Source organism: Bos indicus x Bos taurus, chromosome 1 (assembly GCF_003369695.1).
Source record: "Bos indicus x Bos taurus breed Angus x Brahman F1 hybrid chromosome 1, Bos_hybrid_MaternalHap_v2.0, whole genome shotgun sequence".
Classification (NCBI taxonomy): domain Eukaryota; kingdom Metazoa; phylum Chordata; class Mammalia; order Artiodactyla; family Bovidae; genus Bos; species Bos indicus x Bos taurus.
Window position 1 is genome coordinate 20,563,088 of NC_040076.1, and position 19,930 is coordinate 20,583,017.

At 34.6% G+C, this 19,930-nt stretch overlaps 1 long non-coding RNA gene across 3 annotated transcripts in view; it reads right to left on the reverse strand.

The window, feature by feature from the left end:
* The window catches only part of LOC113895402, a 675,663-nt gene that overhangs the window by 395,212 nt on the left and 260,521 nt on the right, over positions 1 to 19,930 (reverse strand). For all 3 annotated transcript variants that reach the window (XR_003511837.1, XR_003511839.1, XR_003511834.1), the window contains one exon: positions 19,093 to 19,152. This is a non-coding gene — a long non-coding RNA (uncharacterized LOC113895402). The remainder of the gene's footprint in view (positions 1 to 19,092; positions 19,153 to 19,930) is intronic.

Genomic DNA, 19,930 nt, shown 5'->3' on the forward strand with positions numbered 1-19,930 from the left:
CATGGCAACCCACTCCAGTATTTTTGCCTGAAGAATCCCCATGGATAGAGGAGTCTGGCAGGCTACAGTCCTTGGGGTCACAAAGAGTCAGACATGACTGAGTGACTAAGGACATGCCATTAATTATGTCATTACATTCAGATTTGACACAAGATGGTACATTTCTGGGAAAAGAATGACATTTTAAAAAATGATAAATGTTTATTTCTTATTAATTCAAATAAAATTGCATTTTTTTAATTAAATAATTTTTTTAAGTTGACAGTGAAATCACTGTATTCTTAAAAAGAGCAGTGAATCTTAACTTTTGAAGACTGCTATAAGTTGAGTTTTGCTATGATCTTTCCTTCATCTAAAACACTCAGAATAGGATTAAATATAATATTGTCAATTCATTAGACATGGATTGTCACAGAATTTAAACTTACACTAACATGATAGAATTAATAATAGGAGAACTTTCACACTTTAGCTACTTAAGTTCAAAATACCAAATATTGAGCTTTATAAATTGTGATATTAACATAGTGAACAGAGTGAATGGTTTATTTTTTATTTTTCTCAAAATAGAACATTAAAAGAGTGAATGTTTAACATATGTGCTCTTACTAAATTTAGTTAGTACTATAATAACATTTTGAAGTCCTCTATCCTAATTTGAAGAAGTTGAAAACTTGAGGTTGCAGCTTGTCATCTCAAATTATAAAATGGTATATGATTTTCTTTATCCAATCCTCTCATTTTAATGGTGAATCTGAGATTTCAAGAGGTTAAATGACATGTCCATGTCCTTACTTAGTGGCAGCCAACATTCTTAGCTGGGCAATGGAACTTTGATAGACTAGTTTTAATTTGATGAGATGGTTGGATGGCATCATCAACTCAATGGACATGAGGTTGAGCAAACTCCAGGAGATGGTGAAGGACAGGGACAGGGAAGCCTGGAACGCTATCGTTCATGGGGTCACAAAGAGTATGGCATGACTTAGGGACTAAACAACAATTCTCATTTTGCTGTTCAGCTAATTTCTTTTATGACTAAATATATATTTTAGCCATTCACTGTTTACACAAAATTAGTAGTAACAAAAACAAGTTTATAGGTAGAAATTTTTACAAGTCATTGCAGAACTTAAGCGTTAAACCTTTTCAAAAGTTTTACTTTCAAACACTATATTTTAATGACTTTTACTTGGAGCAGAAAAGATTTGTTAAATAATTTTAAATGGCCAGGAGGAAAAACAAATTTTAGTAATTCAGCAACACCACATGAATACAAAAGAGACAATTTGGAAGGCTAAAATAGTCCTTCCTTTAAATTATTATAGAAATCAAAGAGGACACTAATAGATGGAGAAATATACCATGTTCATGGATTGGAAGAATCAATATAGTGAAAATGAGTATACTACCCAAAGCAATTTATAGATTCAATGCAATCCCTATCAAGCTACCAATGGTATTCGTCACAGAGCTAGAACAAATAATGTCACAATTTGTATGGAAATACAAAAAACCTCGAATAGCCAAAGCCATCTTGAGAAAGAAGAAAGGAATTGGAGGAATCAACCTGCCTGACTTCAGGCTCTACTACAAAGCCACAGTCATCAAGACAGTATGGTACTGACACAAAGACAGAAACATAGATCAATGGAACAAAATAGAAAGCCCAGAGATAAATCCATGCACCTATGGACACCTTATCTTTGACAAAGGAGGCAAGAATATACAATGGATTAAAGACAATCTCTTTAACAAGTGGTGCTAGGAAAACTGGTCAACCACTTGTAAAAGAATGAAACTAGAACACTTTCTAACACCATACACAAAAATAAACTCAAAATGGATTAAAGATCTAAACATAAGACCAGAAACATAAGACCAGAAATGTAAGACCAGAAACTCCTAGAGGAGAACACAGGACAAAACATAAAACAAAAATAAACTCAAAATGGATTAAAGATCTAAACATAAGACCAGAAACATAAGACCAGAAACTCATAGAGGAGAACATAGGAAAAACACTCTCTGACATAAATCACATCAGGATCCTCTATGATCCACCTCCCAGAATATTGGAAATCAAAGCAAAAATTAACTAATGGGATCTAATTAAAATTAAAAGCTTCTGCACAACAAAGGAAACTATAAGCAAGGTGAAAAGACAGCCTTCAGAATGGGAGAAAATAATAGCAAGTGAAGCAACTGACAAACAACTAATTTCAAAAATATACAAGCAACTCCTACAGCTCAATTCCAGAAAAATAAATGACCCAATCAAAAAATTGGCCAAGAACTAAATAGACATTTCTCCAAAGAAGACATACAGATGGCTAACAAACACATGAAAAGATGCTCAACATCACTCATTATCAGAGAAATGCAAATCAAAACCACAATGAGGTACCATTTCATGCCAGTCAGAATGGCTGTGATCCAAAAGTCTACAAGCAATAAATGCTGGAGAGTGTGTGGAGAAAAGGGAACCCTCTTACACTGTTGGTGGGAATGCAAACTAGTACAGCCATCATGGAGAGATAGTGTGGAGATTCCTTAAAAAACTGGAAATAGAACTGCCTTATGACCCAGCAATCCCACTGCTGGGAATACACACCAAGGAAACCAGAATTGAAAGAGACACGTGTACCCCAATGTTCATCGCAGCACTGTTTATAATAGCCAGGACATGGAAGCAACCTAGATGTCCATCAGCAGATGAATGGATAAGAAGGCTGTGGTACATATATACAATAGATATTCAGATCAGATCAGTCGCTCAGTCGTGTCCGACTCTTTGCGACCCCATGAATCGCAGCACGCCAGGCCTCCCTATCCATCACCAACTCCCGGAGTTCACTCAGACTCACGTCCATCGAGTCAGTGATGCCATCCAGCCATCTCATCCTCTGTCGTCCCCTTTTCCTCCTGCCCCCAATCCCTCCTAGCATCAGAGTCTTTTCTAATGAGTCAACTCTTCGCATGAGGTGGCCAAAGTACTGGAGTTTCAGCTTTAGCATCATTCCTTCCAAAGAAATCCCAGGGCTGATCTCCTTCAGAATGGACTGGTTGGATCTCCTTGCAGTCCAAGGGACTCTCAAGAGTCTTCTCCAACACCACAGTTCAAAAGCATCAATTCTTCGGTACTCAGCCTTCTTCAGAGTCCAACTCTCACATCCGTACATGACCACAGGAAAAACCATAGCCTTGACTAGACGGACCTTTGTTGGCAAAGTAATGTCTCTGCTTTTGAATATGCTATCTAGGTTGGTCATAACTTTCCTTCCAAGGAGTAAGCAATAGTAAAACAATAGATATTACTCAGCCATTAAAAAGAATACATTTTAATCATTTCTAACGAGGTGGATGAAACTGGAGCCTATTATACAGAGTGAAGTAAGCCAGAAAGAAAAAAACACCAATACAGTATACTAACGCATATATATGGAATTTAGAAAGATGGTAATGATAACCCTGTATGCGAGAAAGCAAAAGAGACACAGAGGTATAGAACCGTCTTTTCGACTGTGTGGGAGAGAGAGAGGGTGCGATGATTTGGGAGAATGACTTTGAAACATGTATAATATCATATAAGAAACGAATTGCCAGTCCAGGTTCGACGCAGGATACAGGATGCTTGGGGCTGGTGCACTGGGATGACCCAGAGGGATGGTACGGTGAGGATGGTGGGAGGGGGGTTCAGGATGTACACCTGTGGTGGATTCATGTTGATGTATGGCAAACCAATACAATATTGTAAAGTAATTAGCCTCCAATTAAAATAAATAAATTTAAATTAAAAAAAATTTTTTTAATTATTTTAAAATACACTATTCCTCTTCCAAAACAGAAATCAGAGTTTTTATTAATGCTCACACAAAATCTAAACTCGAGAGTGGGGCTACATTCCCTCAGACCTAAGCTTTCTATAAACAGCAAGATTTTCTTGTAAAAATTCAAACTATCTAAGGGCCAGAAACATCACTAGCAGCAGCAGAATCTTATCACTGAAACTCAAATTACTTGCCAACATTTCTGGGGTTACTGGAGTGAAACCATCTCAACAAAAGCATGTTTTTCATTAGGTTTGTATTTTTGGATGCTTTGTCTATTACATATGGACTTCCTTAAGAGATACAAGAAATTATATGAGGCCTATCTGATAAATGCACACAGAATAACCAATTCCTTATGGTTGAAAATAAATTCTTTTAAATGAGAAGTTGCACTTTTAAAAAGCTCTAAATGTAGTCATTATAATCATTTATTTCCTTTAGTGGTAGTACCATATGTAGATTCAAATATATTTAATTTTAATTCAAAATCAACTACTTTTGAGATAGGAAAAAAACAATCACAGTGTTCTTTAATTAAAATTTCTTTTAATTCAGAAATAAAAAAAACATGAGGGACATTAAAATACCAGTACCTCACTAACATTTCAGAAAGTGTTTTATTCTTGTAAGAAAATGTATCTTTTAAAGGAGTGACTTCCTATTTCTTTGCCCCCTGAGAAAACATCAGAGAGCAGAGAATTAAACAAAGGTAGGCATCAAATTAGAATATAAAAGTCATGCCCAATTCACATATAATAATGCATTTTGGACAAAGATCCCATAATATCTGCACAAGATGTTTCATCACAGTCTCTGTGTAAATGGTAAACCATATTTTAAAAATTAGCTCATCACTAAAACAATTTAAATTTTGCAAAATTCTTCCACCAAGTGTAAAACTTTATAGTGAATCAGCAAAAATGATTATTCTCTATATGCCTTTTCATAAAGAGAAACAAGTACTCAACCTTAAAAAAGTTCAAAAACTATAAAAAATATCATGTAAATATAGTTATAATTTTTCAGCAGATGATATCATTGTTAAAAACAACATACTGATTGCAAAATTCTCTTTTAAAATAATGTTTTACTGCTTAATTGTGATTATTGAATCAATAAATAATGCACAGAAGTGGAAATATGAAAAATTTAATGAGCATTTATAGCTTAAAATAACTTACGTCTAAATTAAAACTGTATTTATCAAAATATAAAATTTCTCTCATAGTGGTAGATATTTCCATTCTATTAAGATAATAAAATTCTTCTTAATAATTATAAAATTGCCATCTCAAAACTTTAGTTTCTCTTTGTTTCTTGAAAATGTGTCTTTTAATGAATAAGATTAATTGCTAAATTCTGCTTTTGGTATCTCCCTAAACAATTATTTCAAATGCTTTCTGTAATTAAAAAATATATATATTCAATTAAATCTTGTGAATAATCTGCTAATTAGCTCCTGTCTTCCAAATCATGGTTATGTTATTTATTAATATGTGATAAAGGAAAAGATTTTTTACAACCAACCAAATATAAACTTTTACTCTATTCATATTCCAAAAAGACATTGTAAAGTTTATATTTGATGTGGATACCTTTAATGTGTGATTTTAAAAGCAGACAATGGTTTTGTCTTTAAGAAAAAAAATCTCTATTAACTAAACCAACTAAAATCTGGTTATGTTTTCATTTAATACTCATATAGTTTATAGATCACTAAGATGTATAAAATGGTTTCATTAAAAAGCTAAAAGATCTATAAGTTCCTCTAAAAAGCAGGCATTATAATAATTTATTATAGTATAAGATATTTTAAAAGTATAAGATATTTATACATCTATATACATATAAGATGTAGTATAAGATATTTATACATATATATATACATATTAAAGATATTTATACATATATATACAAATAAGATGTAGTATAAGATATTTTTAGAAGCTCAAACCCTAAAATAAACATTCTCTAAATATTTATCTTGGATGTTTAAATTCTTTTTATAATTTTTCTTGGAGACAATTTTATTTGAAAATACTATAGAGGAAAATATTTCAGCCAGTTTTGATAACACCTCACATGATTAAACATGTTGACAATAATGAATGTAAGTAAATGTAGATTCTCTAAATATCTTTTGCACCTTGATGAATATTTATTCTTGTCTTTTGTGATAAGCTTTACTGCCTTCAATTTTACTAAGACAAAGATGGGGAGGGACACCTCCAAAAGAGTACTAAAGACCATGGTTGTGGAATGGGTGTTTCTGTACTAAAAAATATTTAATTAAGATCATTTCTGATTTTGAATCTCCCTCTGTGTTGATGAAGAGGAGAGTTATAAGGAAGAAGCAGGGCTCCTGCCAGCTATAAACAGGGTAGAAAAAATACACCCCAACTCCAACACAAGGAAACGTGGACCCCTCTACTGACTAGCAATGGGAGGAAGTTATCTCCCACAGGCTTCAGAGATGACTCCCAGAAAGTAATATGGTATGAGAACCATAGGCACTTAGGGAAGGTAGAGGAAATGGAGCTAAACCACTCACTATGGTTTAGTTCCACTGTTGTGTCATGACACAGTCAGATTTTTGAAAACAAATGGCTCAGACTTTATATTTCAGAAATCATGGCTGTAATATTTCTAAAGGGGTGCGGAGGATGTTCCCTAATACTCTATTTTAGCAGCAGAATGATGTATCAATAGACTGCTTTTGTGCATCAGATGAATATTGTCTTGTTACTACTTCACATCAATGAAAAGTTTTTTCTACTGAATCTCCAGCAATATTTAAATATATCATAATATATAGCACTTTACAAAATGGAGATCTTTAATAAGCAAATTATAGTGGAATTCACATGTTTCCCAAAATGTTAAACATTTGAAAGCAAAAGCTTGGCAGCCCAGTTCATAGTTTTGAACCGCACTGTTTTCATGTTAGTTAGGAAGAGGTGCTGTTAGGGAAAACTTGAGTCATCCTGCCTTTGACAGTTTCTTTGTAAAGTTATAGAGTGAACTTGAAAACACCGATACACTATGAACCTATCCCACAATACTTGGTTCTGTAAGGCTTTTATACGTTATTTGTTAAGTTCATGCTCACATCCTTTCACAAAAAAAAAAAAAAAAAAATTACAAGTCATACTTGATTAATTAGGTTTTCTGATTCATTTTTATTAAAATCTATTAAAAAATAAAATATAAATGTTTTTCTCTGGTGGCTCAGCAGTAAAGAATTTATCTGTAATGCCAGATATACAGGACATCCAGTTTCAATCCCTGGGTCAGGAGATCACCTAAAGTAGGAAATGGCAACCTGATCCAGTATTCTTGCCTGGAAAATTCCATGGACAGAGAGGTCTGGCAGATTACCATTTGTGGGATCACAGAGTCAGACACAACTCTTATAATATAAATATAAATAAATAAATACCAATATTCCAGAATAATATAATTAAAGAATTCTCCATCAGCTGAACTTTGTACATTGAAAAGGTTTCCCTCCTGTTTCTTAAGAAATTGTCCATTAGCAGTTTGTTCTTGTTTTTTTGTGTGGTAAGCTGAAACACTGGGATTTCAACCAAAATCAAATCTTACTAAGAAACAATAACATTACTTCCAGTGATATAACAGTGACACCCTGGTGACAATGATTTGCTTTGCCTTCTTACTTGATAGAGTATAATTTTCCAGTGAAGTTCTAAAGATGGACAGAAGCTTGGGAAATTTTTATAATGAATTTTTATAATTTTATAATATTTTTATAATAAAATTATAAAAATGAAAACATATAGAAAAGAGTAACAGTTATAAATTTATATCCTTAAAACTAAAATGTATGTTAATCATAAATTGGCTCTTTATTTGACTAGAAAATAAGTAGCAGTTACACAAAAGGACCATAGAATATAAAGTAGAAGAACACAGTACAGGATTTTCATTAATGAACCATATGGAAAAGCAATTACTTTATAAAGATAAAATAAGCCCCAGTCTCCTTCTCACTAACTGTGGGTGTATAGTAACACTATCCAGGCCTTCTGATTCTCAGCTTCTCTGAGAAGGAGCAACAATAATATTCTACCTTCCTTAACAATATAGACTTATATTGAGAAGTAAAGATATCCAGTCATCCACAATCATAAAAAAGCTATCCCTAAAATTATGTCATCCAGCAGAAAATGATTGTGATACTCACTAGAACTTGGTTACAAATACTCCAATTTTCCTCTCATGTTCACTTAGTAGGAATGTATTTTCATATCTTTTTGACTTAGCTATGACTTTATAACCTGTGTCAGTCAATGAGTGTGAGCAGATATAAAACTTCAAGAGTTAGCATGCCATTCGCTTATATCCTTTTCTCAGTTATAACAATCAAGGTGGTCCCTCCATGAGCCTGGACTGATGTTAAAAGTTATTTGAGTTCTGTAGTATAAGTAAAAGAGTAAATCTTTGTTGCAGTAAACCAGTGAAATGTGGGATGCTTTATTACTGCACCATAACCTTGAATATTCTGACTCACGAAATATATAAATTCCCAAAGGAAAGTGTTTTATGCACATGTTTTATAAACTGTTACTTTTCATATAAAATTGCAATTTTCCAACAAATACATCCTTTAACTGTTTTAAAAAGAAAAAAATTAAAAAGCTATGCCTTAAATTCCATATATTAAACAGATCAATTTGTCAGATTTTATCAGTCTTTGTTCAAAATGGACCATAACCTACCAAGATGGAGTTTTATGATGTGTCATAGTTAAGAGGAATGCTTGAAGGACTGTGGCATAGTTACACTCTGCATAAGGCTATTTGGAGAGTACAGTTGACCTCTGAACAACACAGGATTGAACCGTGTGGGTAAACATATATGTGGTTTTTTAATAAATCAACAGCATTATACTATTCTTAGGTTGGTTGAGTCCTCAGATGCAGAACCACAGATATGGAGGGTAGACTACGGGACCTGAGTATGCATGGATTTTGGTATCCCTGGTGGGTGTTGGGTCTCTTCCTCTGTTTTACTGAGGAACAACTATACTTCCTTTTCTGGAGTTCCTCTGGCATATCTATTCATTTCCTGTCCTTTCAGTGTGTGAACCTTCATTACTGTGAATGAATTACCGAATACAAAGAAGAAATGTATTCAGTTCTCCAATGATAACAGCCATTTTTGAGAATTTACCATATACATAGTAGTTGAGATGAGTACTAGGGGAGAGGTTCTCAATGCTGGTGTTGCATTATAATCATATGAGGAGATTAATAAACACCAGCTCCTGAGCCCTGCCTAAAACCAATTAAATCAGGATCTCTGCAAGTGGAGATCTGAGTATTCTTTCTCCTCCACCAAGTAGGGGGATTAGTGGTCCAAAAGTAAGATTATGTTTTCAGTTCAGTTCAGTCGTTCAGTCGTGTCCAACTCTTTGCGACCCCATGGACTGCAGCATGCCAGGCTTTCCTGTCCATCACCAATTCCCGAAGGTCACTCAAACTCATGTCCATTGAGCCAGTGATGCCATCCAAACACATCATCCTCTGTCGTCCCCTTCTCCCACCTTCAGTCTTTCCCAGCATCAGGGTCTTTTCAAATCAGTTACTTAAAACAACAACAACAACAACAACAAAAAACAGATGCTGGTAAAGATTGAAGGCAGAAAGAGAAGAGGTAGACAGAGGATGAGATGGTTGGATGGCATCACTGGTTCAATGAATATGAACTTGGGAAATCACTGGAAGATAGTGAGGGACAGGGAGGCCTGGTGAGCTACAGTCCACGGGGTTCCAGAGATTTGGACACAACTTAGCAACAGAACAACAAAAACAATATATTCAAAGTACACAATTTGATCAGAGATCATTCTATCATTTTTGAGATTGCACCTGCATTTCAGACTCTTTTATTGACTATAAGAGCTACTCCATTTCTTCTAAGGGATTCATGCCCATAGTAATAGATGATCATCTGAATTAAATTCACCCATTCTGCTCCCTTTTAGTTCACTGATTCCTAAAAGGTCGATGTTCACTCTTGCCAACTCCTGCTTGCACACTTCCAATTTACCTTGATTCATGGCCCTAACATTCCAGGTTCCTATGCAGTACTGTTCTTTATAGCAACAGACTACTTTCACCACCAGACGCATCACAACAGGATCTTGTTCCTGCTTTGGCTCAGCCTCTTCATTCTTTCTGGAGCTATTTCTCCACTCTTCTCCAGTAGCACACCGGGTGCCTACTAACCTGGGGAATTAATCTTTCCGTGTCATATCTTTGCCTTTTCATACTGTTCATGGGGTTCTCAAGGCAAGAATGCTAAAGTGGCTTGCCATTTTCTTTTCCAGTAGATCATGTTTTATCAGAACTCTCCATCATAATCTGTCTACCTTGGGTGGCTCTACACAGCATGGCTCATAGTTTCATTGAGTTAGGCAAGGTTATGATCCAAGTGATCAGTATGCTTGGTTTTCACATGCTAGCAAAGTAATGTTCAAAACTCTCCAAGCCAGGTTTCCACAGTACATGAACTGAGAAGTTCCAGATGTTCAAGCCGGATTTAGAAAAGGCAGAAGAACTAGAGATCAAAATGCCAACATCTGTTGGATCGTTAAAAAACTAAGAGTTTCAGAAAAACATCTTATTTTGCTTTATTGACTACGCCAAATCTTTTGACTGTGTGGATCACAGAACACTGTGGAAAATTCTTCAAGGGATGGGACTACCAAACCACCTTACCTGCCTCCTGAGAAATCTGTATGCAGGTCAAGAAAAAACAATTAGAAATGGGCATGAAACAACAGACTGGTTCCAAAGGAGTACATCAAGGCTGTATATTGTCACCCTGTTAATTTAAGTTATATGAAGAGTACATCATGGAAAATCCCAGGCTGGATGAAGCACAAGTTGGAATCAGGACTGCTGGGAGAAATATCAATAACCTCAGACATGCAGATGACACCACCCTTATGGCAGAAAGTGAAGAGGAGCTACAGGGCCTCTTGGTGCAGGTGAAAGAGGAGAGTGAAAAAACTGGCTTAAAACTCAACAATCAAAAAATGAAGATCATCACATCTAGTTCCATCACTTCATGACAAATAGATGGGGACACAATGGAAACAGTGACAGACTTTATTTTCCTGGGCTCGAAAAACACTGCATATGGTGACTACAGCAACAGAATTGAAAGACGCTTGCTCTTTAAAAGAAAAGCTATGACAAACCTAAACAGCATATTAAAAAACAGAGACATTACTGTGCCGACAAAAGTCCATCTATTCAAAGCTATGGTTTTATCAGTAGTCATGCATGGATGCAAGGTTTGGACCATAAAGAAGGCTGAATGCTGAATAATTGATGTTTTTGAGCTATGGTGTTGGAGAAGACTCTTGAGAATCCCTTGGACTACAAGGAGATCAACCAGTGAATCCTAAAGGAAATCAGTGCTGAACAGTCATTGGAAGGACTGATGTTGAAGCTGAAGCTCCAATACTTTGACCACCTGATGCAAAGAATTGACTCATTGGAAAAGACCCTGATGCTGGGAAAGATTGAAGGCAGGAAGAGAAGGGGATGGCATCACTGACTTAATGGACATGAGTTTGAGCAAGCTCTGGGAGATGGCGAAGGACAGGGAAGGCTGATGTGCTGCTGTCCATGGGTTGCAATGAACTGGACATTACTGAGCGACTGAACAACAACAACAACAAAACAATTTTATAAGTTTTGACATAGATAGATGCATGCAAAATATCATCACAATCAACTTTTCATCATCTATGCCTGAGTATTTTTTAATCTCAGGTGTTTCTAAGGAGCAGCCAAATTTGAGCAACATGGTAGCAGATAGAGAGAAAGAGATAAGTAAGAATGGTATCTCACTCTTGAGAGTCCCTACAAGGACCACAGTTGACTCAAACCAGTCAATCCTAAAGGAAATCAACCCTGAATGTTCATCAAAAGAACTATTGCTGAAGCTGAGGCTCCAAGATTTTGGCCATGTGATGCAAAGAGCGACTCACTGGAAAAGATACTGATTCTGGGAAAGGCATCAGGCAGGTTGAAGGCATGGCAGAGGATGAGATGGTTAGATAGCATCACTGACTCAATGGATATGAATTTGAGCAATCTCTGGAAGATAGTGGAGAACAGATGAGCCTGCTGTGCTGCAATCTATGGGATCTCAAAGTGTTTGACATGACTTAGTGACTGAACAACAAATATAGCAATATTTAATTCTAAACAAGAGAACCTAAAATTTTTCTAAACATAGAAGCAAGAACTATATTGTTGGAAAACAGTAGGAATGGAAAAACATATTCACATTAGAGTTAATCATAAGCAACTAGCTATAATCTGATGAATAATATATTTCTATCATAGTTAAAATCATTTATGCTTTACAACATTTTGTATGATGAAATCATCATATTCATCATCTGAAATAACTTTTACTCTGAAATAAAACTTTAAATGTCTTTCAAAAACTCACAATAGAGTTGCCAGTCCAGGTTCGATGCATGATGCTGGATGCTTGGGGCTGGTGCACTGGGACGGCCCAGAGGGATGGTATGGGGAGGGAGGAGGGAGGAGGGTTCGGGATGGGGAACACATGTATACCTGTGATGGATTCATTTTGATATTTGGCAAAACTAATACAATTATGTAAAGTTTAAAAATAAAATAAAATTAGAGGAAACTTAAAAAAAAAAAAAAAGATCATAAAATAAAAAAAAAAATAAATAAAACTCAACATTCAAAAAACTAAAAAAAAAAAAAAAAAAAAAGAAAATCTTACTCTCCCTTTTGAATTACATAAAAAGAGATATATTTCAAAAAAATGTTTAAAATTCAAAATATATTGCAATGAAAATAAATAAATGTTAATATTTGCTGTTATTAAAACTACTCATTTATAAAAAAAGTACTTGTCAGAGATTATTTTAGAATTTTATTTAAAAATTCAAAAAAGCCTACATGAAGCAAAATTTCAGTGATTTTTAATATTGAGATACTTATTTTAACTCTTCTGTATTTAGTCTGATTTGACCCAGTTCTTTTTTTAATAATCAATTTGAAGTTATTGTGAAAGACTTTTCATGCTTATATGCATATATTTATCATTATGGTTATGGTCCATCTGTCACTGACTAGATAATTCACTGAACCTGATAATTCACTCAACCTTTCTGGTACTATATCTGTATATAACATGAACATTATGTCAGATGCTCTCAAGAACACTATCAGATATATAAAACTATAATTTTGTATATAGAAGCCCATCCTTTCACACTAGGAACTCACTCAAAATTGGAAAACTCGAACAATTTTAAGCTATTTGCTGTCATATCATAATTGTCAACTCTGAACAGTAGAGTCCCTTTTTAGAAGGAAAAAATAAAAATATTTGCAAACCTTTAATATGGAAATTAATCTTTTCAAAGTTTTAATATAAAACTGAATATACATTCATAGTGCTCATAATGCTTACAGGGCGTCCATGGTGGCTCAGCTGGTAAAGAATCTGCTTGTAATGTGGGAGATCTGGGTTTGATCCCTGGGTTGGGAAGATGCCCTAGAGAAGGGAAAGGCTACCCACTCCAATATTCTGGCCTGGAGAATTCCACAGACTGTATAGTCCATGGGGTCGCAAAAAGTCGAACATGACTGAGAGACTTTCACTTCACTATAATGCTTACAGTACTATAAAGTCAAAAGAAATGTGTAAATTAAAACTACAAAAAAAAAAATTCATTTTCTCCCCTGCTGATGAAGTTAGAAAACCAAAGATTTTCTTACTCTCCAGGATATAGGAAAAGAACATCTTGATAGTGACTAAGTCAATTCAGAATAATGTTTTCCTCATCAATGGTTAAAGATCAGTGCAACCATAGTACATTCAATTTAGTTTCCTTCATTAGTGAAGTAGTCAAAATAATCTAGTAAGTGTTCAAAGACTGTGTCATTGACAATGTGTACAGAATATACTACATATCACACTGCTGCTGCTGCTAAGTTGCTTCAATCATGTCCAACTCTGTGCGACCCCATAGACGGCAGCCCACCAGGCTTCCCCGTCACTGGGATTCTCCCAATGGCACTGGAGTGGGTTGCCATTTCCTTCTCCAATGGATGAAAGTGAAAAGTGAAAGTGAAGTTGCTCAGTCGTGTCTGACTCTTTAGCGACCCCATGGACTGCAGCCCACCAGGCTCCTCCATCCATGGGATTTTCTAGGCAAGAGTACTGGAGTGGGGTGCCATTGCCTTCTCCGACATATCACACTACTGAGTTGACAAACCTTGACACTTGGAAAGAAGTGACTATGACCAAGCAGTAAAAATTTGTAAAGGATCATTTCAGAGACTTAACATTTGGTTCAAACCTTTTAACTCAACAAAAATATCATAAGAAAAAAACCTAGCTTGGCTGCTCTTCATGTGATGAAGACAAGCAGGACAAAAACAAGTATTTGAAATAAGTTGTGCCAAATAGCTGCTAAATTTATTTAATCTTGATGTGAAACTCTCCACTTCAAATTTTCCATGACATCCTCATGACTCTCCTATTTCTAGCTATCTCAGCCCAGTTCTTTGAGTTAAAGAATCAAATACCCAATTACATTCTTTAAAAAAAAAACACTGAAAATTACATAATCATAAACACTTCACTACCAGGAAAAATCATAATAATACAGTCTTGGAGGTGAATTATTTTGAGGTCTATGTATACAACCGTTTTGAATCAATCGGAATACTCACATCATATAATAATTATGTTACATCATGTCTGGTAAACTTATACTCAAAATACAAACCATTGTTTTCTTTAGCTTCCACAGATAATGGAAAGCAATCAATCTTAGAGCATTAAACAGTTGTAACCATAATACTGAATAAATTTCTGGTGCTTGAAGCATCAATTTAACAACCAGAAAACACAGCTAGACGAAGTCACTGTCCAAGTCATTGACTAAGTCACATATATGATTGTCTAAGTCACATATATGATTCCTATTTTCCTGGCATTCCAGTAATATGAAACTTCAAAGGCTTTCATAAATTACAAAATTAAACAGTATCTCATCAATCTGACTGACCCAGAAGATCACAACGTCTTGCTTATCATAAACCTGAGTCTTCTCAAAATAATGATCAACAAACACCATTTGAATACCTACTATGTATCAGAAAATGATCTAAATACGAAGAAGCCACAATACACAGTAGTCAAAGATGACTACATCATATGAGTGGGGAGAGAGGTGTCAAGTAAACTGAGAAGAAATGAACTTGGTACCAAGTTGTGAAGAAAAACAAAATGCCAAGCTGAGGAGTTTGTGCTTTTCCTCTAAGCAAAGCAAACTCACAAAAATTTTGAATGGGTAACTATCTCATTAGTGTTCATCACTCAGCCATGTCCAACTTTTTGTGACCCCATGGACTGTAGCCTGCCGGGCTCCTCTGTCCATGGAATTCTCCAGGCAAAAAAACTGGAGTGAGTAGCCGTTCCTTTCTCCAGGGGATCTTCCCAACCTAGGAATGGAACCTGGGTCTCCTGCATTGCAAGCAGATTCTTTACTATCTTAGCCCCAAGGGAAGACCTGGAATTAATTACCTCATTAATTCCATACACATTTCAGGGAGAACCTTAATGGCACTGTGGTTGATGGACGAGAGAGGGAGGGATACAGAATAGGAGCTTGTAAAAAATCAAGAAGCAAATTTTATGCTTCTAACACTAAGGTAACAGATACAAAGATAAAGAAAAGTAGAGAAGCTTGGGACAAATGTAAATATGTGAACAACAGGATTTTGATGAATGTCAGTTAGGGATAGGACTAATGCTTGTATGTGGAATCTAGAAAAATGGTACAAACAAACATATTTGAAGGTCAGAAATAGAGATGCACATGTAGGGAATGGATGTGTGGACACAAGGAGGGGGAAGAAGAGGGGTGGGAAATTAATCAGGAGACTGGGATTGACATATATACACTACTATGTGTAAAACAGAAAGCTAGTGGGAGTTCAACTCAGTGCTCTGTCATGACCTAGATGGATGGTATAGGTGAGGGGTGGGAGGGAGGTCCAAGAGGGAAGGGATATGTATGCATATAGCCAATTCACTTTGTTGTACAGAAGAAAGTAACACAATATTGTAAAGCAACTATATCCCAATAAAAAGACTTTAGCATAAAATAATAATTTAATAAAGATTATATATTAAGAGCCTAGAAGCTTACTATCAACCATAAACCAGGACAAGAATGGTAAGAAGTGTAAATTTAGAAATAAAGATAGAACTTAGTAAAGTTTTGGGTATCTTTAGGTTATCAAGTTAAAGATAGACTCATGCCAATTGGAGACACTGAACCCTGAAGAGTTCAAGTAGAAGATTAAGATCTCTTTAGTATAGAGATTAAACATTCTAGCTGAGCTAGGGAGATAGCATTTTCTACTTCCTATTATAGTGCCTAACACATAGCTGATTTTCAATAAGTGTTTGATGGATGGCTGGATGAACACTGAATATCAAATTCTGGAAGAAATTCATCTTGGTGTTTACAAGCTATATATATAGCAAAATTGTTAAAGAGAAAAGGGGAGGGCAATAAGAGAACTCAGCAGACAAAGCCATTATACTGGATATTTAAGAGGGTAGTGTCAAAGAGTATCAAAAAGTACTGAGAAGAAAATCTTTTAAATGTCCTGGATGAAGGAAATAGGAATATAGAGGGAAGAGCCAGAACCTTGGGAAAGAATAAGGACAATAACACCCCTTTCTTAGAAAAGAGAGTATTTCTAAAGGTCGGACTCCTAAAAGATCCTAATGTTGGATCAAAACAGATATTAATTTTTTTCTTCTGGCTTTAGTGTTATCCCAATTATAGTCGATCTTTTTCATCCCTGAGAGACTCTCCTTCCTAAATAAGTACAACTTATTATATGCTTATTCCTAAACAAGTATGACTGATATGACTCACCAACTTATGCTTGGCAGCTTTGTGACTAGAATATAAATTCAGTGAATCACTTGGGCTTTGTAAGAATTTGTACAAAGTAGCCCCATCTCTGTTCAGCAGACAGACTATAAAAACATGAAACTTGAACAATAAGGTTACTTATGTTAAACTGAATAAATAAAAACATATTTGACTTAGAACATGACATGGATTATATATTGTTTTAAAACATTCTCCAAAGATTTAAAAAGTTGATGATATTAAAACCTTAATATAAATAATCTAGAATACACTTATAGAAATTTTGATAGAAGCACAACTCAGAATTTTAAAAATTCAATGAAAAATAGATTAAGTATTCAACAGAATTAACGAATTAGAAAAGATAAAATATATCCACAGAGCATATTGTAAAGATTCCAATGTGACTATAACTTCCTTAAGAGTACCCAAAAGAAAGAATAAAAAATACTTTAAAGGAAGGAATTTAATATACTATAAATCACCTTCACTTTTGAGCATTTTTTCAAAGTCCCTCATAAATTAAAAAAATAAATAAACATTGAATTAAAGTATGTATAAAAGAATAAGCTTCCAGCTATTCAAAGAATACTTAAAATTAGTGAGAGAGGAAAATGAAATCATCACCTCAACAGATTCAAATGATATCTGTGTATCTAAAGCATCAACAGAAATTTCTGATAATCTAGCTCACTAAGAAAATGATAACTTCCTAACATGAAAAAGAATAAAACTTAGTCAACATCATACTTAAATGATCATCAAGAGCGTCATCCCAATAAAACTAGGAAGAAGTTATTTATCACTATTTAGCATTGAACTGAAAGCTGTAGTCAAGAAAATTTGCATGGTGAACTCAAAATTTAAAAGTGTTGAACATTAAAAACAAAAATTATCTATAAGCAATTTCTTTTTGAAGATAAAATTATTTTCAGAGTGAAAACACAAAAGAACCAACAGAAAGGTAATTACAATAAATAAAGAGCTTAAATAAGGTATCAGGGTACAAAAAAAAAAAAAAGCACAAATTTACATTATTTATCTGACTTTTCAGAAAATAAAAATAAAAATCAATGGATAATTTTGAAACAACTGAGCACTGTGCTAAGCACTTTATTTCTATTTACTTGCTTAGTCTTCAAGAGAACCTCATCAACTAGGTATAGATTATTATTTTTCCTATAAGGAAAGAAAGGCCCAGAGAGGGTAAAGAATGTACCCAATGTCATGCAGAGAGAGAGAGAATGAGTGATTCAAACTCAGGTTGCAGAGTCATTTGGGGGCAAATAGGGTGAAGCTAAATTGTATCCTGCTATCACTTTCATTTTTCAAATTGCTGCAAAAAATTGTGTGTTCACATACTAAAAACATTCACCAGTATATTTGAAGGGTTAACTGGTAATGTATAGGTGGTAAGAATATGGTTGCTTTGTTCTTATTTGAATTGGTTTTCATTTAATATCTGTCCATGGTAAATATATATAATGAGAAAATACAATAAACAAAATTTTAAAGCACTTGCCTGTGCCACGAGGTCAGATGTAGAATTAGCTGTATTTTGGACACCTCCCTTATTTCAATAGTGTGAAAACACTGAGAGCCCATCTGGCAAACACCATGATTACCACACACTTTAGCAGCAAGTTTTAAGGATGATAGTCCTCAGTTTCTGGCAAATTGCTTCTAAACTAAACAAGAATAATAATGGCTTCACTTATCTCATCTCAAAACCTGATGAAATAACTCTTAATGATAACAAAGTAACTTTAGACCAATGTACTCAGATGTAAAAATGTACAGAATTCAATACCATTTTCAAGTAAATTACACATCTGTTAAAGTCCATAAATCATATTTTACAATTTCAATATAAGAAGCAAAACTAATACAATTATGTAAAGTTTAAAAATAAAATAAAATTTAAAAAAAAGAAGAAACATAATTATGTGGAAAGAGAATTTTATACGTATATTTCTACAAATAGTCCTACCTATCTATATTTGCTTATAGCAGATCTATTAATTTCCAGGCACTAACTTTATTCCAGTTTTTAGAAGACTGTCATAAATACTCCCCAAGTTTACAAGGCATATATTTTCATTCCAGCATGATAATTTAAAAAATAAAAGAAAGTTCTTTCATAATTCTCCTTTAAAAATTATTCAAAATATGAGTGAAGAATAGTAATTAATATTTCTCATTTTAATACTCAGAAAATTATATTACTTACAGATGAAAAATGGTAACATAACAAGTAGTTCTACTTACCATTTGAATAGAATGCTTCTAATTCATTTGGAGGATTATCCCAACAAAATTCCTAATGACCTGAAAATGAGAGTGATTCAGGAGGATCAATACTTTATATATTATTTTATAACATATTAATCCCATATGATATCTGACTCATATCTGTTCTAGATTTCCACAAGGATACATCCAGACTTAGAATTCTCATTTAACATGAGTATTGTCTAAACTTGGGAAGTATCATGCCCATTTATTTATTAACATACCACCTTTCATTCACCCTAGTGCACTTTTCCAGCCTGCCTGCTCTCAACCTCAACCTACAGAACCACACAGCAGAAAAAAGGAATAATTCATTTTGACTCTAACTTGGTACTTCTCTCAAAGTTAAGAGATTGTACCACTATGTTCTTATTTTCCAATACAAACTTTCTGTGGGGTAAAATTGCATTATGATGCTTTAGTGTGATAAGACAAAATCTATATCATGAAATTTTTAATTCATGTACTAGATGACCTAACTGATAAATTTAGAAATTTTATCATCTATAGAAAAATATTTATTTTAAGGTAGGGATTACAAGATTGCTGCTGCTGCTGCTGCTAAGTCGCTTCAGTCGTGTCCGACTCTGTGCGACCCCATAGACGGCAGCCCACCAGGCTCCCCTGTCCCTGGGATTCTCCAGGCAAGAACACTGGAGTGGGTCGCCATTTCCTTCTCCAATGCATGAAAGTGAAAAGTGAAAGGGAAGTTGCTCAGTCCTGTCCGACCCTCAGCGACCCCATGGACTGCGGCCCACCAGGCTCCTCCGTCCATGGGATTTTCCAGGCAAGAGTACTGGAGTGGGGTGCCACT